Genomic DNA, 15,782 nt, shown 5'->3' with positions numbered 1-15,782 from the left:
GTGTTTTTATTTCTTTTAATTTTTTAATTTTATTTTTATTTTTTATAATTTTACAATTTTTACAATTTTACAATTTTTCAATTTTAAATTATTATATTCAAATTATTATATATTGCATATCAATTTTAAATTAATAATCTTTACAATTTATTATTATCTCTTTTACAATTATATAAAGAACTTATTTAATATATAAATTAAAAGTACTAATTAATCCAAATCTAAACCCTAACCCGACCCCAAATCCCTAACCCCTAAACTTTATTTAATATATAATTAAAAAGTACTAATTAATCTAAACCCTAAACCTGAAACCCACCACTAATCCTAACCCTAACCCTAAACTTTATTTAATATATAAATTAAAAAATAATAATTAATCTAAACCCTAAACCATAACCCGATCCTAAATCCCTAACCCTTAACCCCTAACCCCTAAACCTTATTTAATATATAATTAAAATACACTAATTAATCTAAATCCTAAACTCTAACTTAACACCGAATTTCTAAACCCTAAATCCCTAACTCTTAACATCTAACCCCTAACCTAACCCTTAACCCCTAACCCTTAACCCATAAACCTTAAATCACATTAACCCTTAAACCAGAATCCCTAATCCATAATCCCTAATTCCATAATCTATAAAACTTAAAATTGTAACTCCTAAACCAATCTTAAATCCTAAATTAACCATATATATATACCCTAAACCATATTTATTAAACCTTAAACTATAATGATAATTAAATTAAATATTTTAAAATTAATACTATCTTATCTCTTACAATTATATTTGAAATTATTTAGTATATAAATTAAAATCAATCAGTCATGAACCCAAAAATTTTAAAATTATGGCTTAATAATAGTATTTTAATTTTTCTATTTTTAACAAATATTTTTCTATGTTTTTATTTCAAATTATTTCTACGTGTCATTATTTCAAATTAATCCATTTATAACAAATATTCATTTAAAATTAAATTGAATTTTAATTAATATAAATAAACAAATTAAATAGTAATTAATTCAATATTTTAAAATTAATACTATCTCTTTTACGATTAAATAGTAATTAATTCATGATGAAGACGGTGGTGGAAGAGAGAAACACTCAGTGTTTTGAGGATACCAATTTTAGGGGAAAATTTAGGGTTTCAGGGAATTTTGGGATAAAACGCATAAAAATTTGGGAAATTTTTATAAATTGATTTATTTTTTATGCTTTTATAGAAAACGCCGCTATTGTTATTTTTAGCGCGCTTCCTATAAAGCGCCATAAAATTTTTTTCATTTTGAACAAAACGCTGCTTTTGCTATTCTAACAATTTTTATTTTTTTATAAGTTGATTTATTTTTTGCGCTTTTATAGAAAACGCCGCTATTGTTATCTTTAGCGGCGCTTCCTATAAAGCGCCCGCAAAATTTTTTCATTTTGAACAAAACGACGCCGCTTTTGCTATTCTAACAATTTTTATTTTTTATAAGTTGATTTATTTTTTGCGCGTTTTTATAGAAAACGCTATTGTTACCTTTAGCGGCGCTTCTTATAAAGCGCTGCAAAATTTTTCATTTTGAACAAAACGCGCTTTTGCTATTCTAACAATTTTTTATTTTTTATAAGTTGATTTATTTTTTGCGCTTTTATAGAAAACGCCGCTATTGTTACCTTTAGCGGCGCTTCTTATAAAGCGTCATAAAATTTTTCATTTTGAACAAAACGACTGCTTTTGCTATTCTAACAATTTTTTTATAAGTTGATTTATTTTTTATGCGTTTTTATAGGAAATGCCGCTATTGTTATTTTAGCGGCGCTTCTTATAAAGCGCCGCAAAATTTTTTCATTTTGAACAAAACACGCGCTTTGCTATTCTAAATTTTTTATATAAATTGATTTATTTTTTGCTTTCATTTTGAACAAAATGACACCGCTTTTGCTATGCTAATTTTTTTATAAATTGATTTTTATAAAATAAAATAAAAAGTACTCTCAAAATAAATATTGTATATTTTAATAAGAAAACAAATGATAAAATGGTTGTAATTAATTATTAAGTTAGAATTATCTAAATTAAATAATTACCTATATATCCATATCATTTTATTTTGTATTTTTTCTTATAATTTGTTCCTCTCCAAAATAAATAATTATACATAAATATCCATATCAATCTATTACTTTTTTAACTTATTTATTAATTCTATTTAAACTAATTTAAATATATCAAATGGTTTAGATTACATTTTTTAAATATAAAAGCATTAATTAATTGTATAAAATTTTATCATTTAACAAATCTCAAGTAAACCTTAACCTTAAACCTCTAAATTAACCATTCAATACATATAAAATCTATCTATTATATATCTCTTAAATAATTTAAACCATACTCATAATTTCAATATATTTGATTTATTATTATTATTATTATCTATTTTACAATTATATAAGAACATATTTAAAATATAAATTAAAAAATAATTAATCTAAACTCAAAACCTTAACTCGACCCCTGAATCCCTAAACCTTAAATCCCTAACTCTTAACCCCTAACATCTAACCCCTAACCCCTAAACCTTAAATCCCAACCCTTAAACCATAATCCCTAATTCATAACCCCTAAATCCATACTCCCTAAACCTTAAAATATGAACTCCTAATTCGGCTTGAAATTTTAAATTAATCATATACCCTAAACTAAAAACCCTAAACAAATTTATTATTATCTCTTCTACAATTATATAAGAACATATTTAAAATAAAAATTAAAAAATAATTAATCTAAACCCAAAACTCTAACTCGACCCAAGAATCCCTAACTTTTAATCCCTAAACCCCTAACCCTCTAACCCCTAAACCTTAAATCACGACCCCTAATCCATAATCCCTAAACCCATACTCCCTAAACCTTAATATATGAACTCTTAAACCGGTCTTAAATCTTAAATAAATCATATACCCTAAACCAAAAACCCTAAACAATTTTATTATTATCTCTTTTACAATTATTTTAAATAATAATATTTTAAATTTTCCATGTGTTTTATTTCAAATTATTTCACGTGTCATAATTTTTTCTCAAGATTTTAAATATTCAATTAGAAATAAATTGAAATTATTTAATATGAATAAACCAATTAAGATAAAATATTTTTAGCGGCGCTTTTAAAAAAACGCCGCTAAATCCCCGAAAGCTCAGAAAACGGCGTCGTTGGGCTTAGGTTTTTTGGCGCTTTTCCAAAACGCCGCTAAAGCCTCGCATTAGCGGCTTTACCAAAACGCCACTAAATCCTCGAAAGTTCGAAAACGCGTTAGGCTTAGGTTTTTTATGGCGTTTAAAAACGCCGCTAAAGCCTCAGGCATTAGCGCGCTACCAAAACGCCGCTAAATCTCTGAAAGCTCAGAAAACGGCGTCATTAGGCTTAGGTTTTTTGCGGCGCTTTCTCAAAAACGCCGCTAATGCTTTTTTTTAGTGGCGTTTTCCGTAATGCGCCGCTAATGATCGATCATTAGCGGCGTTTTTTATCCAAACGCCGCTAAAAACGCCGCTAAAAGCCTGTTTTAGTGTAGTGAGTTCATGCAATCGTTGTAAAGAATATATCTTTGTAGTAAGTAAAGGCTTATTTTAGCTAACGAACAAGCACCGCAAATTATTTGAATCTGAATGCCTTTTAAAATGTTCAATATAGGACCCTGAATTCGTGTGCTTGGAATGTGGCAATTTGTAATTTTGTTTTAAAATTTATATAAAGCAAATAAAAGCAGTAACCTGTAAGTATATTCTTCACTCATATTTGAATCAGAATTGCTAATCGCATTATGCTTCTGAGTCCAAAACCAAATGTAAAAGCATAATAAATATTAAAAGCTCATAACTTAAGCCATAATTTTACTTGCACCAAATTATTCTACTCAACTATATCAGAGTATTGTATGAGGGCTAATCACCAAATCAATTAATACATCCAAAATATATATATTGATTAATAATTCCCATAGATAAACTTCAATTTAGCCAAAATAATTCATGTGGATTGCACTAAAGCAATTCATACCAAACCAATAACATTCAAATATTTCAATCACTATTCATAAACCCCAAAGTTTCAATATAATAATCAAAACCTAAAAAACTTCAAATCTCAAACATCAATATTATAATCAAAAATTAAGATATCAAATCTATAAAATTTCAAAAAGAACCAATCCAATAATAATAAAGAATCAATTCGTTCTTAATGATTTAACATGACGAGGCTCGGATGCCACTTACTAGAACTGTAAAATAATATCTGATATAAAACTTAACAAACCATAAATCAGGATATATTATGTCAAATCATCAAAAATAAATCAAGAACAAAACTAGATGCGAAAACGTACCTGAATTCATCAATTTCTTGAAATCTACGGTTCTTGCTGTTTTAACCTTCCAAATTAGCACATATGTAATCTAGAGAATGTGCTCTTTCTTTTCTAAAGATGTAATATTAGAAAAGTTATCTTATGTGTAATTTGAGGACCATAACCCTAATACATCACTTTTGCATATTAACCCTAATTTCTAATCAACCCATCTTTAATTAGAAGTTAGTTACTAGAATATCTACACATATTTGACACATACTTTATTTAATAACTAAAGCCCAATAAACCTTAACAAAATTAGATCACTTTTAATTTGGGCTATCCTATTATGATAGTAAATAATAACATGTAATTACCCTTATTATATATGTGATGTCCAAATTTTATAACAAACCATTGAAATTACAATTTGTGGACGGCTTGCCTATTGCCTGGCAGAGTGTCATATGAACCGAAGCAGCATGTTCACGTATTTGATTGGGAATCAAGCTTGTTGCGAAGTGGCCATTCATGCAATGGCGAACTCTTCCCGCGAAGCTGTAAGCTCTACATTTGCGAGCTCACCTAAAGCTGCAAGCTCAACTAAAAGTGCAAGCTCAACTCAAGTTGCTTGCTAAGTCAAATGCGAGCTATTATGAGTTGTTGCCGAATCCCAAATGTATTACAAGAAGGGTTGGCATATTTTGTTGGTGATATTTTGTAATTAGTCTGCTTGTTGAGATTACTTGTTAAAGTAAGCAGAGACATTTTTAGGTACTGACTTTTACCTAATCAGTTTATGTATAAGTTTCATCTTTGTATTTACAAATTGTTTTAGTGGGGTTTGTTGAATTCTTTATAACCACTACACCCATATATATTGTATTTCATGTGTAAAGGAAATGATGATGAGTAAAAAATTTATAGTAGTAAAAATTTTGCTAAGTATTTTTCCTTGTTTTATTCTCTCAACTTCTCTAAACTCCAACAATTGGTGTCAAGAGCCAAAGTCTTTAAGGGCCTTGTGTGTATTTTTTTCTTATTGAAAAGAGTGTCGATTGTATCTTGTTTGTATTGCAATGTCGTTTAGAAGTTTTACACCACCTCCACCTTCTATTTTTGCTAGAGAAAACTACCATATTTGGGTAATGAAGATGAAGATGTATCTTCAGACATATGATTTGTCGGAAGTTGTTGATTCAGACAGAGAACCACCATTGTTGCGAGCTAATCCAACGATAGCTCAAATTAGACAACACAGTGATGAGGTTGTTAAAAAGTATAAGGCTTTGTCTTGCCTTCAGAATGGTGTGTCTGATGTTATTTTCACAAGAATTATGGCTTGTGAAACACACAAACAAGCCTGAGATAAATTGAATGAGGAGTTCCAAGGGACGAAGAAGACAATACGACAATAATTTTTGAATCTGCGAAGAGACTTTGAGAACCTGAAGATGAAAGAAATTGAAACTATCAAGCAATATGTAGAGAGGATCATGACCATTGTCAACAATATAAGGCTGCTTGGAGATCAGTTCAGTGATCAAAGGGTCGTTGAAAAAGTCATCACAACGTTGCCTGAGAAGTATGAGTCCAAGATCTCATCCTTGGAGGACTTGAGGAACTTGACAACAATCTCTCTGTTAAAGCTCATAAATGCTCTATATGCACAAGAGCAAAGAAAAGCAAGTAGAGAAGAGGGGCATGCAGAAGGTGCTTACCAAGCAAGAAACAAGGGAACTCCATGTTCTTCAAGCAACAAAGGCAAGAAGAAATGGAATCAAGAAAAAGATAGGCCAAAAAGAGATTGTGAAAAGAAAAAATATCCACCATGCTCGAATTGCAGGAAGATGGGTTATTCAAAAAAGTTTTGTTGGACAAGACTTGGGGTGCAGTGTAAAAATTGTAAGCAATTTAGCCATGATTTTAGAATTTGTAAAAACAAAGTGCAGCAGCAATAGCCTAATCAGGCTCAAGCTGCTGAAGAAAATCAAGCTCAGGAGGAGCTTGCATTCATTGCTTCATGCTTCGTAGTCAACAACCAACACAAGGAAAAATTTGAAGATTATTTTGAAGTTTTTTGTAAATTTGTTTACAATGGACCAATTTGCTCAATTTTGAAATTGATAGGGACCTAGGAGGTATTTACACCAATTTTTAATTTGAGTTATTCGAATTATTCTAGTTATTTAAGTTGTAAAATTCAACTCGTATCAATCTTGAGAAACTGAATCACTTATTCAAGTTTATTTGAAAAACCAAATAACCAAATTCGAGTTACTCAAATTTGAAAAAGAATTCATTTTTTCGAGTCAAATCAAATTTTGTTCACCTCTACTTAATTATTTAAGTTATGATCATTTAAATAGATACCTATTAGAATAGTAATGACTATTGCAAAGATATGCAAATATCGATATGGACATTTATTTAGATAGTTATGTTTGAAGACATAAGAATTCTTATAAATGAAAGTCAAATTTCATTTGGAAGACACACTAAGAATTTGTAAAGAAAGTTTCATTTTGTACTACCCTTTTGTAATATTCATAGATTATTTTATAAAAAATATTACGTAAGTTTTTATTATAGAAATTAATATTCTTGCTATATAGTATTTAGTGGATTGTTTTCATATCAGTTGAAAACACAGTCAATCATTAAGCTTCATTGTATTCTCAAGATTTATTTGTTGGTAACTTTTTTACACACCAATATTTATACTGAGGTGAATAAAACCTTAAAAATAGTGGCATGTTTACATCGAGAAATTAAAAAAAAAAAAAAGAGTGGGGGAGTCCACAACATGTTTACATGCCACCATTACAAAATAATTTGTCATATATTGATGTTTGTTTTTACCAATGATCAAATTCTGTTAACATAAGTAGGAATATACTGACGGGTTGCTTATCTATCAGTATATGACGAACCTATATTAATTTCTAATACTACATGCGTTGTGCATGATTTTATACATTTAATTTTTTTATTTATGTAATTAATGTAAAATAATATTATTAAAAAATAATAACTAGGAAGCATAATAAAATATACAACTTATTTTTAATAACTCCAATATTATAATACTCTATCCGTCTCACTAAACTTGTTATATTTTGACTTTTAGTGATAATTTTTTTCAATTGATCTCTTATTTCTAAAATATTTTAAAATCATATTTTTATAAAATTTTATTTTAAAAATAATTGAGGTAAAAATTTTAAAAATTACGGTTTAAATCTAATTCTATTCGGTCAGGAAGATATTCAAGTAAAATAGTCTCGGAGAAAAGTTGATTTTGGCACTTCTTCCAAGCTAATGTTAATTGATACATTGTAAACATTTGTACAATACTAAAAAGAATTGATATATTGTAAATTCATACTACTCCACATCCTTTAATTTTCAATTTTCTTTGCTTTCCTAATAATTGATCAATAAATTGAATATACTATTTCTTTAGTTATATATTAATTACTTAATTGTATTGTATTACATAAATGTATTATTCATGTATGACATAAAATTATTTACTACATAATTAAATAATTAGAACTTGACATTTAAAATTAAAGTAATATTTTCTTTTGAAAGAGAGAATTTTACAAATACAAATACAATGTATGTACAAGTATAATATAATTATATTTTTCGTATATTTAGAATTTCGTCCATCCACTTTTATTCAAGAAATTTAGTTCTTATATTTTTTTAAATTTAAAAATGTAAGTCCAATTGTTAAAATAAGGAGGACATGAGTTCAAGTGTACTTAAATATATTTCTCCCATTTAAGAGTTACCATGAGATTTGAACTTGAGTGCTTAAGACTTACAACATCAGCCTTTGTCAGCAGTGCCAATTTCCTTTTTCTTAGTTAATGAAAATACACCGCAATAATAAAGTAATTCAATATAAAATTTAATTTTAATTTATTATATAAAAGGTTAATATTTGGTATATTGAGTGTATTTTTTTTATTTCACAAATAATCTTAAAAAATTATTACATGTTTTTTTTTTTGTAATATTTTACCATACCATTGTAAGATACTTGTTAATCTTTTAACTTTAGTCGTAAAATTTAACAGCAGTGTTCCAAATCTTAAATGGTGCCTGATTGTTGAATCAAATCCTAAATGGCCCAGAATCAGTCTATTCAGGAAGGGTTCAGTCTTTATAGGAGCACCGGTAGGCAGCTCTTTTCTAGCTGATTTGTAAAATATCCCACATCAGGAAGAGTACGAAAGAACAGGCGAGAAGCAGGTTTTAAATAGCCCGACCCTCGACAGAAAGAGGCATACCTTTCTCGGCCTTTTGGCTAAGATCAAGTGTAGTATCTGTTCTTATCAGTTTAATATCTGATACGTGATCCATTAGATCACACGATATTAAATTTATTTTTCGAGTGGTAGTATCCATCACAGTAGCTTGCTACTGGGGTTCTCGAGCGTCGCCCAGGTTTTGCACTATTGCTTGGGCCTGGCGCACCACACCCAATTCCAGTTCTAGAAGTTTGATTTATTAACGCAAGGGATGAATTTATCGTTGAAAGATAATTGGTTGATGAATTTATCGTTGAAGATGTTGAAGAGGACAGCCGCACAAAAGAAAAAAGGAACTCAAAGTAGCCTTTTAAAAATAAGAGATGGTAAAGGATTTCTGAGAGTGTATATTTGGAAAAACTGATGCTTCATTATTCAACTAAAGATCAGCCTCTTATATAGGCTTTACAGAGCAACAAATCTTAATAGAAAATCATATCTCAACAAGAAATCATATCTCAACAGAAAATCATAACAAAAACAGAAAAAATAAAGGAAACAAACTAACACAACTCAACCAAATCTAAATTTAGAAAAAACAAAAAATAAACTTTGAATCATTCTCCAACACTCCCCCTTGATTCAAACTTGCACACACCAAGTAAGGCTCTAAGATAACAAAACTTCTCTTTCGACAATGACTTGGTCAGCACATCTGCCAGCTGATCTTGAGTGCTGCAATATTCCAATGTTATCTCCTTCTTTGCAACCAGATTGCGTATAAAATGATAGCGAATGTCTATATGTTTCGTTCTGCCATGGAATGTTGGATTTTTTGTCATGGTAATAGTTGCTTGGTTATCACAAAATATTTCCGTTGCTTCCTTTTGCTCATGTTGAAGATCTGCTAACACCCTTCTTAGCCAAATGGCTTGACAAGTCACGAGGTTGCTTATATACTCGACCAAAGTTGATGAAGGTCAGTAGCTTGCTTTTTCGAACTCCAAGTGATCACTCCCGAACCTAGAGTGAAAACATTTGCTGAAACACTTCGTCTATCATCCAATGAACTTGCCCAATCACTGTCTGTGAACCCACACAGTCTGAAATTTGAATTTTTGGAGTACCAAACACCATACCCCAAAGTTCCTGCAATATAACGCAAGACTCTTTTTGCCGCTCCATAATGAACTGTTGAAGGTTGTTGCATAAACCTGGAAATAACACCAATAGGAAATGCAATATCGGGCCTGGTGTGCGTCAAGTAAATTAAACCACCTACCAAGCTTCTGAACCTTTTTGCATCTGCCACTTCTCCTCCATCTTCTTGCTGCAATTTCTCATTGATGTTCATGGGTGTAATTGCAGGTTTGCAATTAAGCATGCCAAACTTACTGAGAAGATCATTGGCATATTTTCTTTGTGAGATAAAAATACCATCTTCAGCCTGATAAACTTCAAGACCAAGGAAATAATGCAGTAGACCCATATCCGACATCTCAAATTCATTCATCATTTGAGATTTAAACTCATCCACAAGAAAAGTAGAAGAACTAGTATAAATGATATCATCAACATAAAGACAGACAATGATGAAATCATTACCTTCCTTTTTCACATATAAGGTAGGCTCGTTCTCACTTCTCACGTATCCTTTTTCCTGAAAATACCCATCAATCTTGCTGTACCATGCTCGAGGGGCTTGCTTCAGTCCGTATAATGTTTTTTTCAGCTTGTACACCTTTGTTTCATTGCATTTCTTTATGAAACCTTTCGGCTGTGCTACATAAACCTCTTCTTGTAGATCTCCATTAAGGAATGCTGACTTGACATCAAATTGATAGACAGGCCATTGCAATTGTGCAGCCAATGCTAGAACAAGCCTCACTGTTTCAAACCGAGCTACCGGAGAGAAAGTTTCTTCGAAATCAACACCATATTGTTGTGCATAACCTTTTGCTACAAGACGAGCTTTGTGTTTCTGTAAGCTTCCATCAGCAACAAACTTTGTTTTGAACACCCACTTCAAGCCAATTGCACTTTTGTCTTTCGGTAAGTCTACCATTTCCCATGTTCCATTCTTCTCAATAGCTTTCATCTCTTCCTCCATTGCCTTCTGCCACTCTTCCCTTTCAGTAGCCTCTTCATAGTATATAGGATCTGAAACAGCAAGAGCAAACTGACAAGATTCATAAGTGTCATTAGCATATTTTGGATTCGGCTTTCTGGCCCTTGCCGATCTTCTAAGCGGGAGTTGCTCAGCTAAAGGCTCTTCAGGAATTGTAGCTCTTGGTGAGTTAAGAGGTGAACTTGCTGAATTTAACTCTTGTCTTTCATCTTGTGAAACCTCAATAGGCATAGAGATTTGTTGATGTACCTGCTCTTCATTCCAATCCCAGCTTGCATTTTCGTCAAAAACAACATTCCTGCTAATAATCACCTTGCCACTCAAAGGATTGTAAAGCCTATATGCTTTGGATTGAGAGCAAAAACCAACAAAGATGCATTTCATAGGCTTTTCATCAAGCTTGCTTCAATTGTGTGAATCTATCAAAGAATAGGCAATACAACCAAATATTTTCAAGTGGCTTACCGAAGGTCTCCTAGCACTCCATGCTTCATAAGGTGTTCGGTTGAGAACCGCCCTTGTTGGAGACAAATTCAGTAAATAAACAGCAACAGCAACACTTTCAGCCCAAAACTTATCTGGTAGCCCCTTAGATCTTAGCAAACTTCTTGCCATTTCAACAACCTTTCGGTTCTTACGTTCAGCCACACCGTTTTGTTGCGGTGTATAAGGTGCTGTCAACTCTCTATGTATGCCCTGCTCTTCACAAAACTGGTTAGAGTCATTTGACAAAAATTCTCTTCCTCGATCAGTGCACAAAGCCTTGATACTTCTTCCACTTTGCTTTTCAACGAGCGCCATGAACTTCTTAAAAATCTCATATGCTTCTGATTTGGAGTAAAGAAAATACACCCAACTCATGCGGCTGCAATCATCTGTAAATAACAAAAAATAGCGACTTCCACCCAAGGATTCTGTTTTCATATGTCCACAAATGTCAGCATGCACAAGCCCAAGACACTCAGACGCCCTTCTAGAGTTTCCTACAGGAAATGGTTTTTTACATTGTTTCCCAAATATACACCCTTCGCACAAATCTAAAGACTCAATTTTTGGCAGCCCGAACACCATTTCCTTCTGACTCAACAATTTTAGACCATTTACATTCAAGTGCCCATACCGTAAATGCCACAACTTAGACTCATTATTCTCTTTAACAACAAGAGCCTGATTTTCTACATTAGAGACTTCAAGAGGAAAGAGCTTGTTTGGTGCCATCTGAACATCAACAATAATTTTTCCTGTTTTTTTGTCTTTAATCACACAAGACATGTCATCAAACATGACAGAATATCCACTACCCATAAGCTGCCCAATGCTCAATAAATTTTGGGATAAAGTAGGAACAAAATAGACATTATAAAGGAGCTTTATGTTACCATGATTATTGCTTATCGCCACAGTGCCTTTGCCCTCAACTTGCATCTGCTTGTCATCACCAAGTCTCACCTTCACCTTGTATGACTCATCCAGCTCCTTGAACAAAGATTTTATCCCCGTCATATGATTTGAACAGCCGCTGTCTAAAAACCATATGTCTTTCGAAGCTATAACATCATCTTGAGAAGCCATGAATAGCTTAATCTCTTCGTCACCTTCTGCATAGTTGGCTTGTCTTTCCCTTTTCCAGCAATCTGCCATCACATGCCCATATTTCTTGCAATAATAGCATTGAACATTGCTCCTATATTGCTTCTGTTTTTCTGTCATCTGCCTTTGTTCATCATGTCCAGCACTTCTACCTCTGCCACGACCTCCTCTACCACGATAACCACCTCTGCCACGATAACCTCTTCTGTATGTGGCCTTTCTTGAATCGTCTTGCTGCTTGGAAGGCTCCCCTATCACTTGGAATGCCTTTTCGTCTGACTTTTCATTTGTGCGGTTCAATCTTGCTTCGTGAGACTGCAAAGATCCCTGTAATTCATCAAATGAGTAAGTAGCTAAGTCTTTAGACTCTTCCATAGCTGCAACGACATGATCAAGCTTTGGAGTCAAACTCCACAACACTTTTTCGATAGTAGTTTGATCCGTAACTTGCTCTCCATAGGACTTCATTTGATTGACAACCGCTACTGCCCTTGTAAGATAATCTTGCACTGATTCTCCACTTTTCATTTGCAATGTCTCAAAGTCACGACGAAGAGTCTGAAGCTTCACTATAACAACTTTCGAAGTGCATTGATACGCCATGTGCAATGTTGTCTAAGCTTCTTTTGCAGTTTCTGCTCCTGCAATTTTTGAAAAAATCGACTCGTGAATAGCTTGCTGAATGAAGAATAATGCTTTATTGTCTCTTTTCTGGTTTTCTCTCAACTTAGCTTCCCCATTGTCATCAAGATACCCATTCTCAACTAAGTCCCACAATTCTTGAGATTTAAACAGTGTCTTCATTTTGATGCTCCAAAACTCATAGTTGTCGCCATTGAAAACGGGAATTACCGGTTGAGAAACACTTACGGTATTGTTGTTTGTCGCCATGAGAAATACACCTAATAACAATCGAACCTAGCGCTGATACCAAAGAATGTTGAAGAGGACAGCCGCACAAAAGAAAAAAGGAACTCAAAGTAGCCTTTTAAAAATAAGAGATGGTAAAGGATTTCTGAGAGTATATTTGGAAAAACTGATGCTTCAGAAGATAATTAGTTGTGGCAACGATGTTTACAAGTAACGGCCTAATCTGGTTCATGAACGAGCATTGAGAATGATCTGGATATAGGCACCTTGGATAATGATCAATATAATACCCTGAATTAATGTGCTTGGAACGTGGCAAATTGTAATTCTTTTTTCTTGTTTTGGTATTTCCATTTGACTTTGCAGGGTAGTGTCAAGAAAACATAATTAACTTAATTGTTAATTCAACCAATCATTGCCTGTTTCTATTGAAAATAATAACAGTGTTACTGTCCTGAACCATAAAACATTGCTTTCAAGTATATATTTTGAAACGACTCAAAAGACACTTATTACAGTGGAAATAGAAATGATGAAATCTAGAGAGACAAATCACTTATTACGCAATCAAACACGGTTTTTGGTTAAGACAAAACATGAAACATCATCCAAACCACACCATTAAATGTTGAACGCCATGAAAGTCTAGTTTCAGAAATCGGGATTTGCCAACACATAATTTTCAATAGCTTTCAAAACAAGGGCTCGATTCTCGGATGCTTCCTTGATTTGGAGCATTAGGTCTGGAGAGATCTGAATGTCACCAATGGTGTAAAAGGTGGTAGTTACCTTAATACTTGTTCCTCCATCTGCTGCTGCTACAAACTTGGTCTCGTAGCTGATTTTCTCCACCACGTTAAAAAAATTGCTTTCGATCACAACGTAAGTGTATAACTAGTTGTTTTTGTCTAATATATCGACTTTGTGTTTCGCATATGTGAATTCATACTCTGCATTTGATATTGTTGATGTTTTATCAGAAAAGAAAACTAAAATGATGAAAAAACTGAACTGAGAAGAACTTATTTAAAAGAGAAAATAATAAGTCAAGTAATTGAAATGAAAAAGGTATATTTTATTGAACTGAAACTAGTGTTTATATAGTAAACAAGTTAACAACTACTAACTAAAAATAGGCTACTAACATAACCATAATCTCTAAAAAATATCTCTAAACAATCTGAAACAAATCAAAGAGTTATGATTATAGCTCAAATTAGCTAGATTATGGTAACTGAAGCAAATCTTCAACACTCCTCCTTGCTTCAGTTGCTGCAAACACCAAGTGTTGTTCTCAAAACTTCAAATTTGCTTACTGGAAGCGGCTTGGTGAAGATATCTACAAATTGCTCCTCTGTTTTGCAATGAACCATTATAACATTACCTTCTTTTTGCACTTCCCTCAAAAAGAAAAGCTTAATATTGAAATGCTTAGTCTTCTCATGAAATACTGGATTATGAGAAATTGCAATGGTAGTTTGATTATCAACGAAAATCTTTGTGCTTTCCTTCTGTTCAAGGTTAAGCTCACTTAATAATTTTCTCAACCACAAAGCTTGATTAACAGCGGCTGCTGTAGCAACAAATTCTACTTCGACAGTGGATTGAGCCACAGTTTCTTGCTTCTTCAAGCTCCATTAGAAGACACTAGATACACAAGTAAAACAATAGTCTGATGTACTCCTCATGTCATCAATGGAACCTCCCTAATCACTATCAAAGAAGCCAACAAGCTTGAACTCATTACTTCTTGTGAATTTAACACCAAAATTACTTGTGCCTTTGATATAACGAATACTCTCTTAGCAGCCCTGAGATGCAATTCACTGGCACAATGCATAAATCGTGACTAAATACTTACAACATTTAAAATATCAAGACGTGTTGCTGTAAGATACATTAAGCAACCAATCAAACTTCTAAAATATCCCTCATCACTACACCAGAACAGGTTTTTAGCGGCGTTTTTTTAGGCCTTTAGCGGCGCTTTTTAGCGCCACTAAAGGTCTTTGAGCGCCGCAAAAAATGCTGCTAACGACAACATTGCTAACGTTTGCAGCATTTACAGAAAAAACGCCGCTAAAGGTCATGTTCTTTAGCGGCGCTTAATAAAAAACGCCGCTAAAGATCATGTTCTTTAGCGGCGCTTAGAAAAAAATGCCACTAAAGATCGTGTTCTTTAGCAGCGCTTAAAAAAAGACGCCGCTAAAGATCATGTTCTTTAGCGGCGCTTAGTAAAAAACGCCACTAAAGATCATGTTCTTTAGCGGCGCTTAAAAAAAAGACACCTCTAAAGATCATGTTCTTTAGCGGCTCTTTGTAAAAATAGCCACTAAAAGTGATGTTCTTTAGCGGCGCTTTTATAAAAAACGCCACTAATTTTGGGATTTTTGTAAAATAAAATTTTCCATTTTTTCAGCCCTCCTATAACAGCAAATCAAAAGCAACCAGATCTAAACCAGCCAAAAACAATAAATTTATATAATATTTCAAATAAACGAATAAAATAATATTAATATCAATAAATAAAAGTGAATTCATACTTTTCTTTACAAAAATATTTATGCAATACACTAT

The 15,782-nt window shown here is 32.4% G+C and overlaps 1 non-coding gene across 1 annotated transcript; it reads left to right on the top strand.

The window, feature by feature from the left end:
• The first annotated feature begins 8,652 nt into the window (after positions 1-8,652).
• LOC128040088 (U2 spliceosomal RNA) lies at positions 8,653-8,848 on the top strand. The gene has a single exon (XR_008194748.1). It is a non-coding gene; the product is annotated as a U2 spliceosomal RNA (small nuclear RNA).
• Positions 8,849-15,782: the final 6,934 nt, after the last annotated feature.

This window comes from Gossypium raimondii, chromosome 3 (assembly GCF_025698545.1).
Source record: "Gossypium raimondii isolate GPD5lz chromosome 3, ASM2569854v1, whole genome shotgun sequence".
NCBI lineage: Eukaryota > Viridiplantae > Streptophyta > Magnoliopsida > Malvales > Malvaceae > Gossypium > Gossypium raimondii.
This window is presented reverse-complemented; position numbering and strand designations above follow the sequence as displayed.